Source organism: Notolepis coatsorum, assembly GCF_963971535.1.
Source record: "Notolepis coatsorum genome assembly, chromosome: 1".
Lineage (NCBI taxonomy): Eukaryota > Metazoa > Chordata > Actinopteri > Aulopiformes > Paralepididae > Notolepis > Notolepis coatsorum.
Window position 1 is genome coordinate 292,341,029 of NC_140165.1, and position 27,351 is coordinate 292,368,379.

Below are 27,351 nucleotides of genomic sequence, written 5' to 3' on the forward strand. Positions count from 1 at the left end.
CCGCGGGCCTCTGTCCCTGTTTCCCCACCCTAGTCATCCTAGTCCTCCCTCTCTAGTCCTCCTAGTCCTCCCTGTCCAGTCCTCCTAGTCCTCCCTGTTCCTGCCTTGTCCCTTGCCCCGGCCCTGGTTCCGTTAGCCTTCCCTTAGCCTTCCCCTTAGCCAGCTCGCCTCTTAAAGGCACTGGGCCTTTTCCCTTTTCTTGTTATCCAGTATTTGTGTTCTCCCTTAAAGGGACAGTGCCGTTTTCTGTGTGTTTCAATAAATGCCCAGTTCTTGGCTTACTCTCATACCTGTCTTGTGTTGTGCGATTGGGGTCGGTTACAAACCATAACAGTACGACCCGACTAATCGACGACCCCAGCCAGCACAGTGTATGTTGAGTTTGCCTTTTTTTTTTGTTAGCCCTGTTAGCTCCCCTGTTAGCTTGTTAGTCTCCCCTGTTAGCTCCCCTGTTTAGCCTGTTTAGTCTTTCCTGTTAGCCCTGTTGGCTCTCCTGTTAGCCTGTTAGCTTCCCTGTTGGCTTCCCTGGTGACTCCCCTGTTTGCTTCCCTGTTAGCCTCGTTAGCTCCCCTGCAGCTTGTTAGGCCTCTACTACCAAAAGGCCTTTGACACGGTCAATCACTCCATTCTGATTGACAAGCTAAAAGCAATTGGTTTTGATAGTCTATCAGTGAGCTGGATGCAATCCTACCTTGAGGGCAGGGAACAGATGGTGGAGGTAAACGGTACCCTATCCCCCCCTCTCACAGTGAGCTGTGGTGTTCCACAAGGAAGCATACTAGGACCGCTACTGTTCCTAATTTATGCAAATGACATGTCGTCAGCTTGTGACTGCAACTTGTTCCTGTTTGCGGACGACTCAGCCCTGCTGGTCTCTGACAAGAACAAGTTACAGGTTGAAAAAACCCTCAGCTCTGAACTAGGCAGAATCTGCATATGGCTCGCTGATAACAAACTATCATTACACATGGGCAAAACAGAGTCCATTCTCTTCGGTTCAAATAACAAACTCAGCAAGACCGACGGCTTCTCAGTTACAGTGGGTGACAATATTGTCACAAGGAAAGATGAAATTACCTACCTGGGTTCCATCCTAGAGGCTAATCTCTCCTGTGACAAAATGGCATCCAATGTAATAAAAAAAGTCAACCAACGAACTCGATTCTTGTACCGGATCTCCTCTCTGGTAAACAAGAATACCCTGAAGACTCTGGCAGGAGCACTCATTCAGGGGTACTACGACTATGCTTGCACCTCATGGTACCAAAGCACCTCAAAGGCGCTAAAAACAAAATTACAAACATCTCAAAACAAACTGGTCAGACTACTGCTTGACCTTACTCCTAGAACCCACCTCACCCCTGCCCACTTTGACAACCTAGGATGGCTTAGAGTAGATGACAGAGTACAGCAACTTGCAATGGGCCTGGTCTACAAGATACACTACACGACCAAGGTACCCATGTACATGGCAAAATACTTCCCAAAGGTCAGTGAATACCACGATCACAACACCAGAGGGAGCTCCACAAATCATGTTAAACCCAGATTCGGCTCAAATAAGGGACTAAACACGTTTCGCAATTATGCCACATCAATGTGGAACGCCCTACCCAAAGCTGTAAAGGAATGTGGATCACTACCCACTTTCAAAACCTCTCTCAAGAGACACCTACGGGAGACTGCAATGCAACACTGGCCCCTGTAAATATCCTAACCCAACCCCCTCCAATGTACAGTCATTTACCTAGTATGGTCTTGTCAATAGTCCAATGTACAATTTTGTTTGTTTGTACAGAGTCCCCCCCCCCCCCTCAATGTACAGTTTTGCTTGTTTATACAATGTGCCCCCCCCCCCCCCACCCACCTCCAATGTAAATTACCCAGTATGGTTGTCAATATCCCAGTGTACCCAACCCCCCCCACCCAACCTCCTCCAATGTACAGTTTCTACGTCAAATGTATATACTCCCTTTTCTTGACTCCTTCTGTATCACAAACAGTACTGTATTTGCAAATCTGGTATGTCATAAATGTATAGATGTAGCAGTACTGACTATCTGTATGTCATGTATGTCATATATGTCCTGATGAATTGAAAATGGGGGACCCTGGTGTAAACAAGACGAAAGTCTTTCTCTGGTCTGCATCCCCTTAACAATTGTGTGTATTGAGCTGTACTGTATTGTACCCATTCTGCAATCTGTTAATAAAGTTTTCAATCAATCAATCAATCAAAACCAGCTTGGCCCCTGTCTGCTAGCTTAGCCCCGGCTGCTTGCACAGCCTCTATGTTAATGCAGCCCTTGCAGCTGGCATAGGCCCTGTAGCTAGCCATGCCCAGGCAGCTAACCCGGTCCCTCTGCATGGCCTCCACTTTTTGTGTAGCCTTCCCACTGCTAGGACTGCTCCTTCAGCTAGCAAGGTCAGTTTTTTCCCACTGCTAGGACTGCCCTTTCAGCTAGCAAGGTCAGTTTTTCCCACTGCTAGGACTGCCCTTTCAGCTAGCAAGGTCAGTTTTCTCCCACTGCTAGGACTGCCCTTTCAGCTAGCAAGGTCAGTTTTTTTCCCACTGCTAGGACTGCCCTTTCAGCTAGCAAGGTCAGTTTTTCCCACTGCTAGGACTGCCCTTTCAGCTAGCAAGGTCAGTTTTCTCCCACTGCTAGGACTGCCCTTTCAGCTAGCAAGGTCAGTTTTCCCACTGCTAGGACTGCCCTTTCAGCTAGCAAGGTCAGTTTGCCCCACTGCTAGGACTGCCCCTTCAGCTAGCAAGGTCAGTTTTTTCCCACTGCTAGGACTGCCCTTTCAGCTAGCAAGGTCAGTTTTCTCCCACTGCTAGGACTGCCCTTTCAGCTAGCAAGGTCAGTTTTCCCACTGCTAGGACTGCCCTTTCAGCTAGCAAGGTCAGTTTGCCCCACTGCTAGGACTGCCCCTTCAGCTAGCAAGGTCAGTTTTCTCCCACTGCTAGGACTGCCCCTTCAGCTAGCAAGGTCAGTTTGCTCCCACTGCTAGGACTGCCCCTTCAGCTAGCAAGGTCAGTTTTTCCCCACTGCTAGGACTGCCCCTTCAGCTAGCAAGGTCAGTTCCCCACAGCTAGGACTGTCCTTCCAGCTAGCTTGTTCTCTCATGCTGGTCCAGCCCTGTCTGCCAGCCTAGCTCCGGCAGCTAGCGCAGCCTCTATGTTGATGTAGCAGTACAGCTAGCATAGGCCCTGTAGCTATCAGTGCCCTGGCGGCTACCCTTTCCCTCTGCTAGCCCCTTCCCTGTTCCCCTCTCCAGTGCCCCTGTTCCAGCCCTGTCTGCTAGCCTAGCTCCGGCAGCTAGCGCAGCCTCTTTGTTAATGTAGCAGTACAGCTAGCATAGGCCCTGTGGCTATCTGTGCCCTGGCAGCTACCTTCCCTCTGCTAGCCCCTTTCCCGGTGCTCCCCTTGTTACCCCTCGGCTTCCCTAGTTACCCCTCGGCTACCCTGCCCCAGTTGCTAGCCCCACTTTTGTTGTGGCTTCCCCTGCTGGCTTGGCCCAGTACTTTTTGTTTGTTGCCTTGTTTTGTCCCCTGCCACTCTGTCTGTATTTTTGGGTCGCCGGGTGGCTCCCGTGGAGGGGGGGGTACTGTGAGGTTTTGTCCGCTGCTCACCTACTCGCTCTGTTCCTTTAAGCCTACTCGCTCTGTTCCTTTAGTTTTCTGTTAATCAATTGCAGTCTCCTCACCTCACTAGCCCCCACCCTCGCGTTCGTTTGCTCTTCAGCAACCACACCCTTGGACTACCTGTCATTATGTGTTTGATTGGTCTGGTGCCGAACACACACTTCTAGTTTCAAGTATCAATTACCTTCTCGCACCTGATGTGCATTCTAATTAGTTCCCCTGTGGGCTTTAAGTACCTCGCTCTCCCCTCAGTTCCTGTCGGGTCGTTCCGTATCATATCCCTATCACCAAGACTCCTTCGGGAGGTTCTCTGTCTAAAGGCTCCTACGGAGTTTCGGTTTCTGTCTGTTATGCTGTTTTCATCTCCGGCGTGAGATGCGCTCAAGCCTTGGCCTCCTGTTCTCCGTTTGCCTGGAAGGAGACACTGGACTGCGCTCTCTAAACTTCCACGGGAGGTATTCCAGTGTTCCACTTCAGACCTCCGCGCAGCAGACGCCCAGACGCGCATTCAGACCTCCGCGCAGCAGACGCCCAGACACGCATCCAGACCTCCGCACAGCAGACGCGCTCTTCACTCCAGACGCGCATCGCTTCCTAATACCCTACGGGAGGATGCGTCTCTCCGAGCCTGGCGCGCTCTTCCGCGCAGACGCGCTCTTCACTCCAGACGCGCATCGCTTCCTAATACTCTACGGGAGGATGCGTCTCTCCGAGCCTGGCGCGCTCTTCCGCGCAGACGCGCTCTTCACTCCAGACGCGCATTCAGACGCACTCCAGATGCGTCCTCCGTACCGGCGCGTACTCCAAGCAGACGCGCACCCCTCAGACCTCCGCGCCAGATGCGTCTTCCGTACCGGCGCGTACTCCAAGCAGACGCGCACCCCTCAGACCTCCGCGCCAGATGCGCCCTCCGTACCGGCGCGTACTCCAAGCAGTCGCGCACCACTCAGACCTCCGCGCCAGATGCGCCCTCCTTACCGGCGCATACTCCAAGCAGTCGCGCACCACTCAGACCTCCGCTTGGACAACCCGTTCCCCGTGGCGACGCGTTCGCCCTGTTTGATCCCGCTCTCTTTACGCACAGCGCCTGGGTGAGTTTTGCAAGACTGTTTTTGACCCTATTCGTTTTTCGTGTGTTTAATACACTGAAGAGATCCTGCTTTTTGTCTGACTGTCACTCACCCAGTGCCTGCTTTTTGGATAGTTCATTTGGGATAATATTTGCTTGAACATCGCTCACTGTGTGTATTCACACCGAAGATATTATCACCTTGGATTATTATTGGAACATCGCTCACTGTGTGTATTTGCACCGAAGATATTATCACCTTGGATTATTTATTGGAACTTCGCTCACTGTGTCTATTTGCACCGAAGATTCTATCACGTGGATTGTTGTTGGACTTTACTCACAGTGTGTATTACACCGAAGATTCAGTCACTGGAGTATCTGTTTTGGGACAAGTCACTTCTCCTGTCACCTGCTCTGTTCCCAACTGTACTCTGAGCTAACCCGCTCCCTCTCTCCCTCTCGGTCCCGTTTGCCACCTCGGAGAGCTGCCGAGAGGAATCTGCAGAGCGGCTCTGACGTCACCGTCTGCTTCCCCAGACGAACCATCCCGGGAGAAGCTGCAGAGCAGCAACTTTCATCTATGCTAGTATCCCAGTCTTTGTCTGTTTTTTCCCCTCTCTAGTCCTCCTAGTCCTCCCTGTCCCCATCCCGCCTCCGCGGGCCTCTGTCCCTGTTTCCCCACCCTAGTCATCCTAGTCCTCCCTCTCTAGTCCTCCTAGTCCTCCCTGTCCAGTCCTCCTAGTCCTCCCTGTTCCTGCCTTGTCCCTTGCCCCGGCCCTGGTTCCGTTAGCCTTCCCTTAGCCTTCCCCTTAGCCAGCTCGCCTCTTAAAGGCACTGGGCCTTTTCCCTTTTCTTGTTATCCAGTATTTGTGTTCTCCCTTAAAGGGACAGTGCCGTTTTCTGTGTGTTTCAATAAATGCCCAGTTCTTGGCTTACTCTCATACCTGTCTTGTGTTGTGCGATTGGGGTCGGTTACAAACCATAACAATTTGTCTATGGAGATGTTCACCTTCTTTGCAGGGCTATCACTTTTTTAATTGTATTTCTAAATTGACATTACTATGGCCCATTCAACATCAATTATCTATCGTTCAGGATGTAGGAACGTTTTACTTTTTCATTCACACATTCATACTAAAATACCGTCCAGAGTATAAATATGTTTTTATCGTTTTCTGCTGTATTTCATAGAACGTGAGATATAGCCATAAATGCATATATTAGATGATCAAATGCAGTTTGATACCGATCAATGTTATATAAAAAATTTCAACTGTACATGATCCTAAACGTCATGACTGGTCATCTGCTGGTGACCGGAGGGGGGGGGGGGGGGGGGGGGTCGTTTATAATGGAATGACCGACGTTAAATGATTCATGTAGTATGGGTGATATATAGATCAGAGCAGTTTGTATGGATAATAATAATCAAAAAAGCTGAAACTCATGGCAGCTTCCTCTTACCGTTGGGCGATCACACTGGCGCAAACAGATCCCAGTTATGTGATGTTGATCTAGGTGATCCAGTTCCGGTTTGTATAATACTAATATACGTCCAATCATGTTGTTTATTGAGTTATGGCAACGGATCGATATGCACGGTGTCTGGATAGAGTCCCGCGAGCGATGGCGAGTGGCCGGACGGAATAGGGGACGGACTAAGCACTTCCGGCCACTTCCGGTTTAGGCAACTCGCCGATCGGCCACAAGGTGGCGGTATTGAAGCGTTGCAGAGTTGAGCGGAGTCCTACAACACCAGCAAAGACTCCGTGGGTGAAATGTGAATACTACGACGAAAATATGAAATATTGATCTCAAAGACGCCGTAACCCGTCATTGGCAGATTACGCATGGCGAGGAATGACGTGTAAACACGTCATCGGCGGAGAAAGGGTTAACACGAACCTAAACTAACTTTAGGTTAGTTGTAACGTTAGTTTAGGTTCGTGTTAACGTTAGATAATGTACAAAATAAACGTATTCTGCTCCTATAGACGTCGCTCTTTTATTTTGAAACCCCCCAGAAAGGAAGTCATTATATTAGCTTTAGTGTTAGCTCCGGTTATCTCCGTTAGCGTGCAGTAGTTAGTAGTATATCAATACGAGCCATTGGATTACTGTTTTCTAAATTGGGGAGGCTTTTAATCGTCAAGGTAAGAGGATTTTAAGTCATGGTATCCATAAACTTCAATCGGTTCGGATCCTTTGAATGAATGAGAATGTAAACAAACACGGCTTCGACGTAGAAATCACTGACAGAGAGGAGTCGTTCGGCAAAAAATTGTTCCGAGTATATCTGCTTAGAAAACGTAATTGTTGAATTCAATAATTTTGTATTTCTCCACGTGGTAAATACTGTACACAGGTCACAACATGTTTACAGGAACGTTTTGGAGTTGTATTTGGAGTGTATTTGGTGACTGTAGGGCACTGTAGGGAACGTCAGGCTCAAACACTCCCCCCACTTCCAGTGATGAAGCTAAGCTACGCTAACGGAGCGACTGTTCCCTAAGCTAAATGCACGCACAGAGACAAAAAAGGTATGTATCTTCTTGTCTAACTCCAGGGAAGATGTTAAATAACACTGCTGGTGGGACAAAACCTCATAACCCCATTTACATTTTTTTTTTATATAAATCAACTCCGTAGATCATCCTCCATATGTGTGTGTGGGTTTTACAAAGTTTAAACAATGGGAAAGCATTAAACCGATCATCTGTCTAAACCTCCTAACTCTATTCACCCTCAAATCTGTGTTCGTTTTTTTCATCTGCTGAAAAGTTGGGATTTTGGAGTTATGAGGTTTTGTCCCGCCAGCAGCGATAAGCTAATTTCCCAAAATGTTGGAGTTTTCCTTTAACTCTGAGTATGTGCATATGGGCAAGTAGGCAGTGTAAATAAGTCAAGGTGCAGATGAGATGAGGGTATGTATGCCCTCTCAGTTATATTTGCCTTACAATAAATATAGTTACAATATATATATATATATATATATATATATATATATATATATATATATATATATATATAAAATCTAATATCCAATATATAATCTAATATAAATATAATCTAAAAATGCTAAAATATATGCTCTGATTGAGTAAGTATACTAAGGCTGACCCATATTAGTCGAATAGTCGACTAATCGATCGAAAGGAGCCGTAGTCGACTGCCAACCTCTTAGTCGAATACAAAAAATGTAAATAAAAATAAAAATTATTATTTTTATTTTTATTTAAAATTTTGTATCATTCTTTCCAAAAGAAAAGAGGCCTAGAAGCGTGGCTAACGCTAATGGCATGCATACCAGAGGCTAACTGCCTAAGAAAACAGGCACAGAGGCACTGAAAGAGGATTTCACCCATCTAATGAACACACTAGACTAGACAAATATCAAGATGTATCCATCAGTGGACCAATTGCATGCTTTTGCAGAGGACAAGAAGCCTTCCGCCGACTCCTTCAGACATTAAGCACCGCCCACAGCCCAAATGGAATGATAAAAATGTAAATTAAAATGTATTAAAAATCTTTATTTTTATTTAAATTTTTTATAGTCAACTAATAGTCGACTATCGCCTAATTTCGGCCAATCAAAGTCGACTATCCAAATCCTTAGTCAGGGACAGCCCTAACAGTAAGTATACAGGTTTGCATCTGCACATCCAAATGGACCCTTCGCTAGGCCTCAGACACCAACCTCCATCTAACTGTCTTGATCCGGCTGTGCAAACTAGGGATGCACCGATACCACGTTTTCACTGTTGATACCGATTTAGAGTTCTGAACCTTCAATATCGGCTGACACCAAGTATCGATCCGATCCATCGCTTTTACTGAACAGTAGAGACCTGAATAATCATTTTGGGGTCATTGGATACAATATGGTTAACTCCATTAGGGAGAGCTAACTGTGCAGCAAAATACAGCGAATCAAGTCACTTTGCTTTGATTTCTGACATGTTAGACATGTTTCTTGGGATCACATCTTAGTATTGGAGATATTGTCCAATGCCGATTATATTCCATCGTGTCGGTGCATCCCAAGTGCAAACATTCAATAGCAATGAGTGCCCCCCCAAAAGAACATGGCCTTTGAACGTTTTGGAAATATAGATTATTATACAGTAAGACAGAGAGAGGCACAGAAAGGTTTGCAATAACCAAATGACTCAGCAGTTAAACAACAGTCAAAAACATAAGGATAGTGGCAAAAGCTACTGTTCATAAAACCACATCACCGGGCGATTGAGATGTAAGTAGCAACATTATTCCTGTACCACTGCGTAGGTTTTATTATTTTAAGGCAAAAAAGACAGTAGCATCAGTAGTAGCAGGAACAGCAGCGGTAGGATTACAGGAATACAAGTTGGCCGGGTGCCCACCCACATGGAAAAGATGTACAGTACACAAACCAAGGCTTTCTTCTGGTGCAAATCCACATCTAGGATTGTGGTGTGGGGGTGGCTGGTTTAAAGCAGCCACACCTGCCTTGGGTCAAGATAATCAGGTTTGTCTTCACCATCTTTCGCCTGTGACACAGTGAAGACAAACCGGTTTATTGAAGACAGTGGCAAGATGTAACAAGCCAGGAGCAGATAAAATGTTGTGGTGTGGGAAAAACATGGCTCATTTGCATTTAATGCTAGAGACACAGAGACGGCCCATCTAGAACGTGACTCAAACAGAGGGGTATAGATACATGCTAGAATGCTTGATCTGAGTGGTATTTACAGCAAGAAACTTCAAAGACATGTTTAACCCTAACCCTAACCTGCTTGGCCTAGATGTGTATGTGTATTCATACTGTTCCCTATTTCCCTGTGGTTCTATGTTTCTCTGTTCTTTGTTTTGCCTATCGTCAGCGACTTTGGGTCATTGAAAAGCGCTATACAAATAAAATGAATTATTATTATTATTATTATTATTAGAGACTTACAGTACGGGAGGCATCATTAGACTCAGCGGAAAGTTCTGCTGTAGAGATGCTCTTACAACTGGTCGTTGTAAACAGCGACTCCTACAGTTCGGTCGGGGCGCCTGCACAGCAAGGGAAGGATCTGGGAGAGGTAGTGTGACCTTCCACACGTTACACTCTCCCAGAAGCGGTGGGCTAGGTACACATGTATCGGAGGAAGCATGTGATAGTATCCGCCCTCCCGGACCGACGGTAGGGGGTAGAGTGCGCAACGACCAGGAGGGGGATTGGGAATTGGCATAACGACTAACATTGGGAGGGGAGAAAAACGGAAAAAGAAGGGGGGAAAAGATAATTAAAAATTCTCATTTAGGCTCATCAGTCCAGACTCGAGTTCACGAGATCCTCCCTCACTGAACTAAGCCATTCTTATTTGACTCGCTCGCTGACGTGAATAAGGCACTGGTTGTAGTCACCGCCCACAATCAACAATTCGCTCAACAACAGAGCGAGTGGAAATACTGACACTTCCTCAAACACGTTGACGTGGCGCGGGTGCCAACAGAGAGAGAGCAGAGAACGAGCGAGCGAGAGAGAGATAGAGAGAGAGGGAGAGAGAGGGATATGGAGCATTTACACAGTGTGTGTAAATGCTCCGTATCCCTCTCTCTCCCTCTCTCTCTCCCTCTCTCTCTCTCACTCGCTAGTTCTCTGCTCTCTCTGTCGGCACTCGCGTCACGTCAACCTGTTGCAAAATATCATAGCACACAAGCACACTCCCACGCTTATTCCGATCCGTGCAATAATATTCAAAACAGCCTGAAATCTTGAAGTGGAAAAATGCTGCTTTAGAGTACTTGATTAGAAATACAAAACAATAAATTTTTTGAAACAAACCTTACAGATGTGTTCCATAGACTCACAGGAATTGTGTAACATTGCCCAAATAGTGAAAGGAATAGCAAAACATGGGACCTTTAATTACACGAAGAGAGAGAGAGAGAACATAGGATCGAGGCCTCTGCCAAGAACCTTCGTAAACTGCATGCTACCATGTCCTCCCTCCTCACTCCCCACCCTCATCTCTCTCTGCCGAAGAGTGGAGAACATCCGCACCTCCTTCTCCCAATCCCCACCCATTTCAAATACTGAATCGAGAACCTCATCCTTCACTTTGTCTTCTTTCTCTACCATTACAGACACCGAGACCCTCACACTGGTAACATCGAACCGTCCCACTACATGCCAGCTGGACCAGATACCCTCCCCACTCGTCCAGACCATAGCACCAGACATTCTCCCATTCCTAACTGCAACCATCAACTCCTCCCTCAACTCAGGGGTGGTCCCCACCTCCCTAAAACAAGCCAGTCACACCGCTCATAAAAAAAAACCATGAACCATCATAGAAAACTATCGTCCTGTCTCTCTTCTCTCCTTCCTGTCTAAAACACTTGAACGTGCTGTATCCAACCAACTTACTGATTATCTCTTACAGAATGACCTCCGGACCTAGACCCTAATCAGTCAGGCTTCAGGACTGGTCACTCCACAGAGACGGCCCTCATTGCGGTCACAGAGGCAATTCACTTAGCAAAAGCGAAAGGCCTCTCCTCTGTCCTGATTCTCCTAGACCTGTCTGCAGCCTTCAACACAGTCAACCATCAGATCCTCCTTGTGTCCCTCGCAGGAATGGGAGTGGCTGGCTCTGCGCTGACATGGCTGACATCATACCTCAAGGACCGCTCCTACCAAGTGTCATGGAGAGGGACCCTGTCGGCCCACCGCCACCTGCGGACGGGTGTCCCCGAGGGATCTGTCCTTGGACCCCTTCTCTTCTCCCTCTACACTAAATCTCTGTGTAACATTATCACGTATCATGCCTTCTCGTATCATTGCTATGCAAATGATACTCAACTCTTTCTCTCCTTTCCTCCGTCGGATATCCACGTCTCCGAGCGGGTCTCGGCCTGTCTGTCCGACATCTCCGCCTGGCTGACAACCAACCACCTCAAACTGAACCTAAGCAAAACAGAATTGCTTCACCTGCTGGCCAAATCCTCCCCCCTGACCGACCACTCCATCACAGTCGAGAATGCAGCTGTGACCGCGTCCCCGACTGCCTTGGTTTTGTCCTCTGCGACCAGTTGAACTTCTCCGCTCACATCGCAGCAACAACCAGAACCTGCAGATTCCTCCTGAGCAATGTCAGAAGGATCCACCCCTTCCTGACAAAAGAAGCCACCCAACTCCTCATCCAATCAACAGTCATCTCTCCCCTCGACTACTGCAATGCACTGCTTGTTGGCCTTCCGACCACTGCCACCAAGCCTCTTCAACTCATTCAGAACGCAGCCGCATGTCTGATCTCTTTTTTTGTCAAATCAGTTGTGCAATAGTCACTTTTGGTGAGTTGTTTCTATACAATTCACTTATATGACATTTAGGTATGACACAGGACTACAAAAGCATTTAGTATAGACAACATGTGTCAACAGACTAAAGCAGGGAACCACAATATTTTGCATACAAATTATGCTGAGCAGAATGTAATATTATAACTGTCTATTATTTTTCAGCATTGCACGTGTCCTGAGTTAATTATATTGATTTGTTAAATTGTTTACACTCCTTTTTTATTCTTGTTACGCACCCCAGTAAGGGGACGCAACACAAGGCCACAGACACGTTATGTGAGGGTGTAGTGACACAAAACCATGAAACAATTTGCAAAATAATAGTATTTATTTCACAAAATTACCAAAACACAGCAACACAGAGAGCAAGGAGGACTACCTAGTGGCACCAAATGAAATACAAAATGAAATGAAAACCCACCCTCCCCTTTACAGGCGCTGACGCCCAAAAGTACAGGTGGTGGTGCTAACTCTAAAGCTGGTGTCTTTAACATCAGGTCACCTACGTGATGCAAAAATGTAGACCCAGGGTATCTTCCTGTCCTCAATGTCCCTGTGTGCGAAACAAAAGATTAATACACAAGAAAGAATCACCATAGGCTGGGTGACACAAGGGAAACAAATATACAAAGGGTTAATACAGAAATGTACAGCAAACTATAAAGAACACCAAAACACAATGAAGTGAACCAGAGCTTTCACCAGCTCTACCAAATGTACCTAAGAACCAGAGCTTTTACCTCTGAAGAGCCACTGCTCTATATACCTAAGAACCAGAGCTTTTACCTCTGAAGAGCCACTGCTCTATATACCTAAGAACCAGAGCTTTTACCTCTGAAGAGCCACTGCTCTATATACCTAAGAACCAGAACACAGAGTGCTACAGTAGCACATTAACACAGAGTGCTATAGTAGCACATTAACACAGAGTGATATAGTAGCACATTAACACAGATGGATCTTTTGCCAAACGGATATTCTCAGGCTCCGTTTAAAAATAAATCCTCGTCCACACGACAGTGTTAAAAAAGAAAAAAAACGTATCCAGACGCAAACACATAAACGCATCTAAATTGCTCCAACAAGCATGCAGGCCAGTAGGTGGCGATACGCGATATCTCAAATACCATAGTGGTACGAGCGGTCAGGACGATTGAGAAACGATAGGAATTGTCCATTGGTTCCCCCAGCCCACGTGACCATTCCTAGCACTTCCATTGGCTATATTGACATACATACAGTAGATAATAAATAGATAGATATAGCGGTGGATTAGATGCAGTCCAGAGGAAACAACCAATCTAGATATGTCACGATTCAATGCTTTACTTCTGCGCACTGGGCGACGGAGAGATACAATGTCAATGTTGAGATCACAATCTCCGGATTCTGAAACTAAATATGGCGAGTCCTTATCACAAACTATATACTAATTACAACAAGACATTCATTAATTGCATTGTACTGTTCACGTGTGGTGCCAACATCCTCAACTATCCGCAACATCAGAGAGCATCAGGTGCAGACCTCTTCTGTCGCGAGTCTATTAACAAAATTTAGAATGCAATTTGGCTTTTAACTGAAGCCGGGCGCATCTAGACATTTATGAATGATATACAAGATATACAAATATACAGTACTGCTTAAGAGGCAGAGATCAATAAGAGAAAATATATACATTCGAGGGGGAAGAAACTACATGCTATTTCTGTCTGTCATTTCAGCACCAGGCGCTGTCCATCTTATTAGTGCGCTTCAAGGCTACGGGTGCCTATTGCCATACAGTAGATAGAACAACAGTCTGAGCATGCGTAGTGAGCTGTGGCGTCATCGTTTATCTAGACTATGCGTCTACAGTGGCTACACGGATCCACTGAACGGATATTTTGGAAAATCTTCACTTTAAAATGCGTTTAAGAAAATCTCTGTTTATGTTTCTGAAGACACTGTTTATGTGTGGATGAAAGGCCCAATCGTGGAATAAAATGTGCGTTTGGCAAAAGATCCAGATACGTGGGGACATGGCCTAACACTGCACAAAATGGGATATATAAAGGGAGAGTGGATGTTGATTGCAGATCAGCTTCAACTGCCGTTGCACTGGGGTGAGTTGCTGATTGACCAACTGGCTGCTGGTGCTGCAACTGGGAAACACCTGAGAATGGGATATGTTAACACAGGAGGGAGACAAAAACAGAACAACCAAAACATGCCTATATACACACAACAGATAACATACATAACCCCCATACATATATACATAACCCCCATACATATATACATAAGGACAGGGTCCGTTACAATTCTATTTTATTTTTACTTCTCCACTGTACTATAATTATGTCACCTGTACCATGTCTTATACTACCTGTACCCCCCCCCCCCCCTCCCCCATGCTGCTATGATGCCTGCATTTCCCCAAGGGGATCAATAAAGGAATATCTTATCTTATCTTATTCATCACAGCTTAAAATGACAAGAGCAGCTACAGTAGCTAAGTTAATAATATGCTCAAGTCACCAACAGTGTTTATGAGCTTTTGAAAAGCAAAGTGCATATTTTTCACAAAATGAAGCAATGAGACACTAGACGATTGCATGTTAGCTGCATTGCCAGCAGCCTGGGTAACCTGTCTCCCCTAGTCAAGGAATCTGCAGGTTCTGGTTGTTGCTGCGATGTGAGCGGAGAAGTTCAACTGGTCGTCGAGGACAAAACCAAGGCAGTCGGGGACGCGGTCACAGCTGCATTCTCGACTGTGATGGAGTGGTCGGTCAGGGGGGAGGATTTGGCCAGCAGGTGAAGCAATTCTGTTTTGCTTAGGTTCAGTTTGAGGTGGTTGGTTGTCATCCAGGCGGAGATGTCAGACAGACAGGCCGAGACCCGCTTGGAGACGTGGATATCCGACGGAGGAAAGGAGAGAAAGAGTTGAGTATCATTGGCATAGCAATGATACGAGAAGGCATGATACGTGATAATGTTACACAGAGATTTAGTCTAGAGGGAGAAGAGAAGGGGTCCAAGGACAGATCCCTGTCTGTCGTTGCACTTGCAATTTTAACTGAAGCAGTTAAAATTAGTTGCTTGGCTACAATGGTTGTCAATCATTTCGCCATCAGCTGTGATTGGTCGGTTCAGAAGAACCCACATTGAACTTGAGAGGTTATGTATCCTTCCGTTACCATTAGTTCCCTGTGTAACTAACCAGCATTATGCATTATTTATTATTAATTTGAGACATATATACATATCTTCTGTATATTGCTATACAGGCATGTATAGCAACCTATAATTGACTCTTTGATGTCCGGCTCTGACCTTTTTTGATTGATTGATTGATTGAAAACTTTATTAACAAATTGCAGAATGAGTACAATACAGTACAGCTCAATACACACAATTGTTAAGGGGATGCAGACCAGAAAAAGACTTTCGTCTTGTTTACATCAGGGTCCCCCATTTTCAATTCATAATGACATTTATGACATACACGACAACATACAGATATCATGACATTTATGACATACATGACATACAGATATACAGTACTGTTACATTTGTGACATACACAATATGCAAATATACAGTACTGTTAAACAGAGATCCTAACAGAAAATATATACATATGAGGGGGAGGAAACTGTACATTATTTCGGAGGGGGTGGGTGGGTGGGAGGGGGTGTTTAGACATTTACGGGGGCCAGGTGCTCTTTGTCTTTCTTTGAGAGCGGTTTTGAAGGTGGGATTCAAATATTTTTACGGCTGTGGGTAGGGCGTTCCACATTGATGTGGCATAATTGCTAAACGTGTTAATCCCTTGTTTCAGCCTAATCTGGGTTGAACATGAAAGCAGTGAGGTAAGTTTGTCTTCTTGAAGTTGTTCTGAATCTGCAGTGCACCCGGCTTCTCAGTCTGTCGTCGTTGCACTTCCAAATTGCAATCAGCGCTGGAGTTGTCAAGGGTTGCTTCTTGAAGCAGTCAAAATTAGCTCCTTGGCTACACCTACAATGGTTGTCAATCATTTCGACATCAGCTGTGACCGGTTCAGAAGAACCCACATTTAATTTGAGAGGTTATGTAACCTTTATTCCTTCCGCGCCGACAAATTATAGTTCCCTGTGTGCTGTGTAACCACTGTAACCAGAGTGCTACGGACTGGTTTAAATTTGCATCAGCTTGCGCCAATATGGGCAGCGGCACAATGGGGGCACATACATTTAGTAATTTTGCTGACGCTTTTATCCAAAGCAACAAGTCATCAGGAAGGGCACAACTATATCAGCTGAGTAACAATGTTCATCAAAGTGTTGAGTGCTACAGTGTAGGTTAGTATATTAGGACAAGCATAGACGCCTACATAATGGAGCAGTGGAAGCATGTGCCCCACCAGTATTGAGCTTGGGGGGGCAAACATCTGATTTTGCACCCCCACTTTTTGATCATATGAAAAATATGATATACCCCCCCCCCCCAATATATAAATCTAACCATAACTACGTAATTTCAATCAAATTAATAATACGCAATGACACTTAATAACAAGTTTTTAAGTTTCCAAAGATTGCGAACCCCCCCCCCCTGCCCCATTATGGTTTGATCCAGTGCCTCCCATCTCCAGCGCTTAGACCTTGGTGCAGCCTGCAGGTAGGCTGAGTGTAAATATCAAAGCCCACAGAGTGTGTCATAATATTGGTGGCAGGCAGGCAGGCTTTTCCAGTAAGTTGTTCAAATAAAAGGATTATGTTAGACATGTCTTTACTATTGATTGATAGAACTTCTACGGTTCTACCACGCAATACAATAAAAGTGTTTCACGGTCCCGAAATGCGATCTGGTCATACGGTTTCCTCTAATAAATAATAATAACGTTTCCCTCTCTGGTTGGCGTTCAAGTTTCAAGTTCAAGTTTCAAGTTTCTTTAATAGTTGTCATACAGAAGTACAGAATACTTTTGTACAAAATGCTTCTTACTGTTGCGCTCCAGAGACTGTGCATGACAAGATAAGTATGAAATAAAAACATAGTAAAAATTAGAAGTAAAAAAAGAGGTCACAGTGTTCAGTTTAGACATATGTACAATGTTCGTAGACGTAGTTACCATACAATATACAATACTGTGCAGTGTACTAATATACAATGCTATATAGTGCAAGGCATAAATGGACGAGGTGCAGTTTAGGTACAATTCACAGTAGGTGTACGAGTTGTAGTGCAAATCCTTTATCAATAAATATAAAGTGTAAGTGTGTTTGTGTGATCTAAAGTGTGGAGAGTGGGTGCTGCAGTGTGTTGTTTGTTTGAGTGAGTGTGTGCGTGTGGGTGTGTGTGCTGTGTGCATTTGATGGTTGTTGCATAGTGATTATTGTTCGTTTAGCGATTATTGTTCGTTTAGCAGCCTGATGGCCTGGGGATAGAAGCTCCTTCTGAGTCTTTCTGTGCTCGCCATAAGACTCCGGTATCGCTTGCCTGACGGCAGCAGTTCAAAGAGGCAGTTGTTCGGGTGGCTCGAGTCCTTAATAATTCTCTTAGCCTTCCCCTTAGCTTAGCGTTAGCTTTAGTGCTAGCCGCTAGCTAACGTTATCTAGATATGTGGTGTGAGCTGGATGACGTTGACTTCATTTGCAAACGTTAACGCTATCTATATGCCAGACGAGCAGTGCCGGATTAACGACGGCCGCGGCCTGGGGGCCTTTAGTGACGAGGGGCCTCCATTTTTTTTTTTTTTTTCTTTTTTTATCGATGTCATGACTGTGCACTGCAGACTCAGGGAGGAGGCAGAGAAGGAGAGAAAGAGACACAAGAGTTACAGGTAATGGAAATATATATTTTTTTTCTCTTTCTTATTAAAAACTTGGCCTATTTGAAAGGAGATTGATTTAATAAAAATAAATGAGCGAAAAATCAATATACAGTATATATATTAATATATTATTATTATAGTAATTGGCTATCATACTGCAATATAAACTGAGTTTTATAGTGAAAAGAGCAGCTTTATTGGTCAAGATTGAAGGCTCTATATTGCAGGAAATTGCACGTACAGGTTAATTAAATAAAAAAATATCTATCCAAACCGCCCCTTGCCTGTTCAAAAAAAAAAAAAAAAAATATATATATATATATATAATATATATATATATATATATATATATATATATATATATATATATATATATATATATATATATATATATATATATATATATATATAAAAAATATTAAAAAATATCTTGCACCCCCACTTTCAACTATAACTAGGCGGCCATGACACAAGTGCATGATGACAGTAAGGTTAGTTAGGGTTATACTTTTTAAGAAAAAAAACATTTAAAACTGGGGTGGCACCTCAGGGGCACCTGAGATTTCAGGGGGGGCACGTGCCCCTGGTGCCCCAGTGGTAAAATCGCCCCTGAGTCCTGCACTGGCTCCCCATTGCGGCACAAATCCGCTTCAAGGCCCTCGACCTGGCATATCGTGCAGCGAAGGGAACGGCTCCCGCCTACCTCTGGTCAATGGTCTCTAACTACACACCCTCAAGACCCCTCTGCATCCTCCGGCCACCTCAGACCTACTCCTATCCGAGCTCCGGAAGGGTCATCAAAGAGAAGCCGCCTATTCTCAGTCCTTGCCCCACAATGGTGGAACAAACTTCCCACCACAGTTAGGATCGCCGAAACCCGTCCAATCTTTCGCCGTCGACTAAAGACACACTTCTTCCACCAATATCTGAAATAAAAATAAATAATAAATGTAATAATAATAACTAACCTTACTGTCATGCACTTGTCCTAATATACTAACCTACACTTTAGCACTCAACACTTTAATGAACGCAGCTGATTTGAGTTGTGCCCTTCCTGATGACTTGTCGTACAGAACTTGTAAGTCGCTTTGGATGAAAGTGTCAGCTAAATGACAAAATGTAAATGTAAAAAAAAAAAAAGGAAATCTCTAAAATGAGAAGAGGATCTTAAACAGGGTCCGCCACAATTAACCCTGGCTTTTCTGTAGATAAACAACTCTGAGGACACTGAAGAATGTAAAAAGGCATACAATAATCTATTTTCCAAATGTATCGATTACTCCGTTTCATTATGTTCAGCCTTTTCATCTGTCATAGAGGGAAGTCAACATCCTTCCTGTTTACCCATTAGACACCAAAGGCATCAAAAGAAAGAAAATGGTTGTTAGAAAATGAAAGGTGACTCATTTGCCAAGAGAGGGAGGGAGAATAAGCCCTAAAGATGTGACTAGTATGTATAATTATCAAGTCTGGGATGAGAGCTATGTCTCAGGCCTTAGCTAGATATTATGTATGTGGCCTGGGACTAGGTACAGATGGAGCAGAGTAAAAGTAACAATGGTTTATTGATAACCTAAACAAGTGTAAAACATATCAAAATACAATGGGGGGTGGAAGTCAGTAAATCAGTAGTGTCAGGATTGTGTGTGAGCGGTAATGTAGTGAGTGGGGTGTTGTATGGTGAAAAGGATTATCGAAATAATAAAGTGGAGCATGGAGCAGAGGAACGAGTAATCCATCTTCCTCTCTCCTTCTGGTACTGGTGCAGCTGGGCTTTATGCAGTAACATTGGGAACACCGGGCCCAGGTGTTCCCAATGTCCAACGAGCCGACCACACCCACTGCAACACACAGAAGACAGAGAAACACAGCCCAGTGCCCAAAAGAGGCGGGGTAGTCACAATGTCTATAAATCCGCAGTGGGTCACCAGACTACATGTTTAATGTCTAATTAAAATAACATGCAAGTTCCAATGTTTTTTTAACATTATACCTTTGTCTTTTTGCCATTTTATTATAAAACACATTACAGACATAGACATTACATTTGTAATGGAAATTATTACTAAATACTAACTGTCTCAAGTGATGTAGCAGATGTCGACCCAGTCACCCCCAACACACTCTTGATGGGGCGGCTGGACCCCGCGCTACCCCAGACAATGTACAGGCCTGAAGAAGCGAACGGCCGAAGAATGTGGAGGTACAATCAAGTATTGGCTGACAAGTTTTGGAACAGCTTCCTACTCCACTACCTACCGTCTCTACAGACCCGCCAGAAATGGGTAAAAGAGAGAGACAATTTGACAGAAGGAACAGTCGTCATGATTATCGACCAGTCACTACCCCGAGCTATGTGGCCGGCTGGCCGCGTAAGCAAAGTGATCACCGGTGCCGACGGAAAGGTCCGAGCAGCTGAAGTGCTCGTCCAAGGGCGGACCTACACCCGACCCGTGGCGAGGCTAATAGAACTGCCAAGGCTCCCCGATACTATCGATGACGACCATGACCCCATGACTTTGTGAACTGACTGACCCTCACAGCAGACATTGAGTAGTGGACAGTGCGGTTAATCTGTCTCTGTTTAGCTAATTAGGTGGGACTAATTAGGGGGCGGCTGTTACAAAGGATCAGATTAAACCGAATATATATATTTATTTATTGATATATATTGCATAGTATTTGTATATCGTTTGATATCCCTTGTATATTCCTTGTACATATACACGGAATATCCCTTTAGTCCAGCCCATAATATTTCATTCTCCTATTGGACAGTGGTCCACCGGCGCCAGGGACCGGCCCCCGGAGCCAAGTTCAAAGTCACCGACACGACATGTCTGTACTTGCCCCGGCCCTGCCCAGGGATACGGCGACAGAAATGAGAGTGGCACTATTTGTTCACCGTGCATATAAATACGGCGCAGGTGAATATAGAAGTCCCTTCTTAGCTTTAGTATGTTACCCACTAAGTGAAGCCTCACCCACGATACAACGTGCGGTGAAGTATGGCCTGTTTGGCCTCAGAATAGAGCATCGAGACCGCGTGCGAATTAGTAACTGAATTGTCAGAGTTTGGCGCTATACCGTCGAGTGCGACATATTTCTATTGAGTCTTTAATAGTCTATTTGTGTATAGTGTATCGTGCGGTTAGAATTCTATAGTGACCAGCATCTCCAACGCTTTCTCGTATTAGCTAGAGTTCTTATCCAGGCTGGGCCGACCGCATGGCGCTTTCACCCGAGGAGACCTAGGCGAGAACCGTATGGACATGTACACTGGATTAATCTACCCGACGACTACATAGCCCTTTGCGGCTGGAATATATTTGCTTTGGTCCTATGATTTATGGAGCGGATAATCGCCGACGCCTGCACGTGTTGGATTTACCCCGAGAGGAGTCAAGTCGAGTCGGCGCTCAGAGAGCCTGAGGCCGCCTAGCTTTCTTCACTGTAGAGCTACAGTCTACAAGAGAACCAAGCTGTATTCGTCTGTGGATCAAGAGACTACTGCACCGGCTTCTGTACCTGAAGTCTCCCTAGTCATCGTTGACCAGACGTCCTACTACCGACAGATCTTCTACCCCCTTGCTGGCTTACAACCAGTGGGAACCCCTTCCAGTATCTCCCGCTATTACTAGTGTACCATAGATATAATTCCCTAAGATTCAGGTTGTATAATTACCTCCTGCGTAACCAGAGAATGGACATTCGTTATTGATTTGCCTACGCATACTCCTTTGCCTTACAAGTGCATTCAAAGAATAATGTAAAGTATCCTATGTACCTTTTGCTCCATTAAATACTTGATTAATACCTTTGACTGGAACCGATTTCATTGTGGGAAGTGTTCATCATATTCATATATCGTGTACTGTATGGCCAGTAATTAAAGTACATAAAGCGGTAGTGGTTTAATGATACCATACTTATCAATACAGTCAGGGAATTGTACCCCTCAGTTACAATTGGTCCTTCGAGCCGGAGGGTAACTAGTGTAATATTAATATAGTGGTATTAATATTGAAATGGCCTATGATGAACACTCCACAAAACGGTCCTCCTAAAGTAGATCGCCCGCAGCGTAGACGGCAGCCACCTCAGTACTTAGAGGATTACGTTGCCAGTATACTACCTATCCTTCTACAGACGGTAAACGCGGAAAAAGTAGAAAGTAAAATTATGTCCGACCCTATCAACCAGGCTACCCCGCCAACAGAGGCCCTAGTGGGTTCTAATGTAACTGACCAAGCTCACGGTAGGGACCAGGAGGGAACTGACACGACTTTACCCCCCGCCAAGACCGAAGAAGTAGTCCCCGGAGAGCTCCAGGAGAAAGACAACCCTCCAGAGATGGAACTCTGCCCGGTACAAGAAGAGGAGAGCGCCCAGGAGATAGAGCTCCAGGACTCCCCGCAGGAGAACGCATCTCCAACGAGTACTGCCAGGAGCGGATCACCTCAACCAGCGTCTTCCCCCAGCGAGGCGGACAAGATGCTGGCACAGGCGTTCCTCGCCAGCCTAGCAGCCTCAACAGAGCGCGATCGACTCCAAGCACAGACGCTTAGTGAGCGCGAACATTCTTCCATGGAAAGAGAACGCCTCCAAGCGCAGCAACGGAGCGACGAAGATCGTATACGTCTAGAGATTAGACGCCTTCAGACGGAAGAGAATATGGTAAGAGACCACGCCGAAGCCCAGCGCGCCGCCGCCGAAGCCCAGCGCGCCGCTGCCGGTGCCCAAAGAGAAGCAGAGCGCGACATCGCTCTCACCAAGCGCGAAGCCGAGCGCGACCGATTACAAGTGCAGCTAATGGAGCAGCTGATCGCCAGGGCAACACCCCCTCCCTCCGCACGGGGTTCCAGGGCCTCGTCAAGACACGGGTCAAGGGCACCCTCCCCTAACCGAGCAAGCGACCCTGAGCCCGACCACCAGAGAGAGCCTATACCCCCCTCCGAACTCCTTCCCCGACCGGTCCCAGTGAGACCCAGCTACAAGGAAGGAACGGTATACACCGCGGAGAGGCTAAATAGACGACTACAGGATCTAGAGGACCTGACAGAGGAAGAAGAAGAGGGAGAGGAGGAGAGTCAAGCCCGACAGCAGCACAGTACTCCACAGGACCAGGAGGTCCAGTACAGCCCAGGCTCTACCCCCGCGGCTCTGCGCTACAGACCCCCGACTCAATTCACGGGTGAGATTGACGCACGACCAGTCCCGAGGAATAGCACCTGGATACGCGGGCCATGGTACCCTGCCGGTACCAGCCCACCGAGAGGCGTAAGAGGAGACTCGCCTAGGAGGCCTCTCTTCCAACGCTCACCGATGTGCCAGCCATCTACGGCATCATACATTGGCACACCGACGTTTCCAGACTTCACCCATGAGAACAGAGCACAGTACACGGAGCTACGGATGTGCTTAGAGACAATGATGGCTGATGTAGCTGATGAACGCCACAAGTATGCTATCCTATTGAAGCACCTCAAGGTGCCCCGAGCGCACAATATAGCGCTGGCCTATGCCACCTCTACTACCCCATACACAGCGGCTCTAGCAGCACTCGACCAAAGATATGGACGCATATGGGACTACGTAATACAAGAGATAAGGCATATTGACCGCCTACCCCCAGCAACAGACAATCGCTCACTAGACGACCTGTCTATCAAGGTACAATCCCTGGTAGGGATGCTGGGGGCGCAACGAGAAAAGGGTATGCACGAACTATACGCAAACTCTAATGTCGAGAGGATTTTAGAGAAGCTTCCACCCGCCCGACAAGAGCGCTTCAGGCGGCAAAGAGACCACCGTGATCCTAACGGTCCCGAGCCATCCCTCCTAGACCTAGCCGACTTCCTGGCGAGAGAAGTCAGCAGCCTGCGATTGGATACGTTCGTGCGGAGCACACCAAGCTCCAGAGAGGGACCTAGGAGAGCAAACGATGGCCGAAGATTGGTGACTGTCATGCACCAATCAGAACCAGTACCGAGCAGCAAGAACCACAGTACCCCCTCGATGAAAGAGAAGTGGAAGATGGTGTGCCCGTACTGCGAGAAAGAACACTGGTTGTCACAATGTGACACATTCAAGAAGATGACCGCCGACGAAGTGGGTCAATGGATAAAGTCCAACCGACGCTGTTACCGATGTGCGCGCAGTCACATGGCAGCCGAGTGCCGCTTAAAGAAGAGGTGTAGTCGGTGTGACGGAGCCCACCTAGATGTCCTACACGACAGTAACAGAAGAAAGCCTGCACCCTCAAGCAGCACAAAGGCAAGTGTTATGTACATTGACCCCGCCAGCAGCGGGGGCGCCTGAGTGCTCTTAAAGGTGGTCCGCGTAACACTGAGTTACCAAGACAAGGTCATGGACACTTACGCCGTCCTTGACGACGGGTCAGAGAAGACCCTTCTCCTCGCATCCGCTGCGGCCCAGCTGGGGCTGCGGGGGAGCGAAAACCAGATGACGATTCGGACAATAAGAAGAGATCTAAAGACGATAAAGGGCGAGAATGTCTCCTTCACTATCGCAGCAAGCGGGCAGCCAGAGAGACGGTATAGGATTACTAATGCTTTCACCAGCCAAGAAATAGGCCTGTCGCAGTACACCTACCCCATCGCCAAGCTGATGGATAAATATGTGCACCTGCGTCAACTACCTATCCCGCTCATAGACGGTGCCACCCCGACCCTGCTGATAGGCTCCGACCATGCAGACCTCATAGTCCCGATAGACCGGGTCCACACAGGGCCCAGAGGCTGTCCTGCAGCAGTCGAGACCCGCCTAGGATGGACATTACAAGGCTCCCTCGCTAAGTCTCTTAACCGAACAGCAGCCACTAGCTGCCTCCACTCCAGAGTGACAGAAGAAGACACCACCCTCCTACAGCATGGCGAGAGGCTATGGACACTAGAGACAATGCCCTTTAAGAACGAAAAGAAAGACATTCGTTCCAAGGAAGACATTTACGCCATAGCACTCCTCGAGCAAGGGACAAAGAGAGTCAAAGTCAACGGAGTGATGAGATACGCAACTCCACTCCTGAGGCGAGAGGGTATGCCCACCTTCCACGCCCCAAAAGAAGCGACGGAGCGGTATCTATTGAACACAGAGCGGCGCCTAGCCAGAGACCCCGCTCAAGAGACTGTGTACCGCGCTGAGATTAACAAGCTAATCACAGCGGGACACATAAAGAAAATTGACATTAAAGAGGCCGATCAGACGACCGAATCATGGTACGTGCCGCACCACAAAGTCCACCACAACGGCAAGGATCGTATTGTGTTCAACTGCAGCTACCAGATCGGATCACAAAATCTGAATAAAGAGCTCTTGCCCGGCCCAACACTCGGCCCCTCCCTACTAGGCGTGTTACTACGTTTCCGCCAGGACAAGGTGGCCATCAGCGGCAACATCAAAGGGATGTTCCTGCAGGTGAGACTGGTGGAGGAGGACAAGCCCCTGCTGCGGTTCCTATGGAGAGAGAGGATCGGGGATGAGCAACCAGCCATCTATCAATGGGAAGTCCTCCCTTTCGGAACCACATGCAGCCCATGCTGTGCTACGTTTGCACTGCAAAAACACGTCGCAGAGGACCCAGCAGCTGATGAAGAGGTCCGAAAAAGTGTAGAAAATAGTTTCTACGTGGACAACTGTCTGCAAAGCGTCTCGACGCCAGAAGAAGCCGAGGCCCTTCTACTCAAGCTCCGCGCCTCCCTGATCAAAGGCGGCTTTGATCTCAGGCAGTGGGCCTGCAGCGACCCGCAAGTATTGCGCAGCCTCTCCCCCGAGGACAAGGCAGCAAGCAGCGAGACCTGGATGGCGACCATCCCAGGAGAAGCCCAAGAAATGACATTAGGACTAGTCTGGCGCTTCAAAACAGACTCGCTCCATTATAAACACACACCCCTGACCAAGGAGGAGGGAAGGTCGACTGCACTACCGACCACCAGACGGAGTGTATACAGAACACTCGCCAGACAATATGACCCGTTGGGATGTATTCTACCTTACACCACCAGGGCAAAGATGATTGTAAGAGCGTTATGGGACAAGGACCAGGGCTGGGACGACCCCATACCCGAACACCTTGCATCCACATGGAGAGAGTGGGAGACGGAACTCAGCTCACTCCCAGGTGTTAACATACGCTGCAGCTACTTCCCACCCACAGTGAGGCCGGAGACGTGCCAGATGGACCTGCACGTCTTCAGCGACGCCTCCGAAGTAGCCTACGGCTCGGTGGCCTACTTGCGTGCCCGAGAGGAGGGAGGAGAAATACATACTGCTTTCATCCTGGCTCGTTCAAGAATAGCCATACGAATGCAACAATCTATCCCGCGTCTAGAGCTCTGCGCAGCCCTAGCAGGAGCGCACCTCGCCACGTTAATCCAACGTGAACTCACCATTCCGGTGCAAAGAACAATCTTGTGGTCAGACTCCACGACAGTACTCACATGGATCCGGTCTGATTCGTGCAGATACAAGGTCTTCGTGGGGGTCAGAGTCACAGAGATTCAAGATTTAACAGAAGTAGCAAGCTGGAGGTATGTGGATACAAAACACAACCCAGCTGACGTCATCACCCGGGGAATGTCCCTGGATGACCTCACCCGTCACAACCCATACAGTGATGGACCAGAGTTTCTCAAGCTCCCGGAAGAAGAGTGGCCTACACCCACCCCACGGGAGGCGAGTAAAGAGGAGGCCGAAAACAAGAAATCTGTGTTCTGTGGATTGAACACACTCGTCTCCACAGACCCCGACATAGACGATTGCCTCACCCTAGAGAGTGCGCAGCTAAAGACATTTCTGTGGCACCACCCAGAGGTTCAGCCCACTACTGACATTTCAGCAGCTGACTACGAAGAAGCAGAACTTCTTCTACTACAACGAGCCCAGAGAGACTCGTTCCCCGATGAGCTAGACTGTCTACAGGGAGCAAAGCCCGTCCCATCAGACAGCAGACTGCTCCACCTAGCACCCGAGAGCGACGCCCATAGTCTCATCAGAGTGGGTGGTCGTCTGCGGAGAGCCCCAGACTTACCGGATGACGTCAAGTACCCGATAGTCTTGAACAGCCGACACAAGGTCACAGAGCTGATCATAAAGAAATACGACGAGGATGTGCACCACGCAGGGGCAGAGAGAGTCTTCGCGGAGATCAGACGTCGTTATTGGATACTGCAAGGGAGAGAAGCAGTGCGGCGCTTCCAGCGAACCTGTCTAGACTGTCGTAAGTGGCGAGCGCAGCCCAGTATACCCCGGATGGCTGACCTACCTCCCTGTCGCCTCCGACTCGGCGACAAGCCCTTTCACTCCACCGGTATGGACTGTTTCGGCCCGCTGTATATAAAGAAAGGAAGAGGCACCGAGAAGCGGTGGGGTATTGTATTCAAATGCATGACCACCCGAGCGATGCATATAGAACTCCTTCCAACCATGAGCACAGACTCATTCCTTATGGCCTTCCGAAGATTCACATCGCGGAAAGGC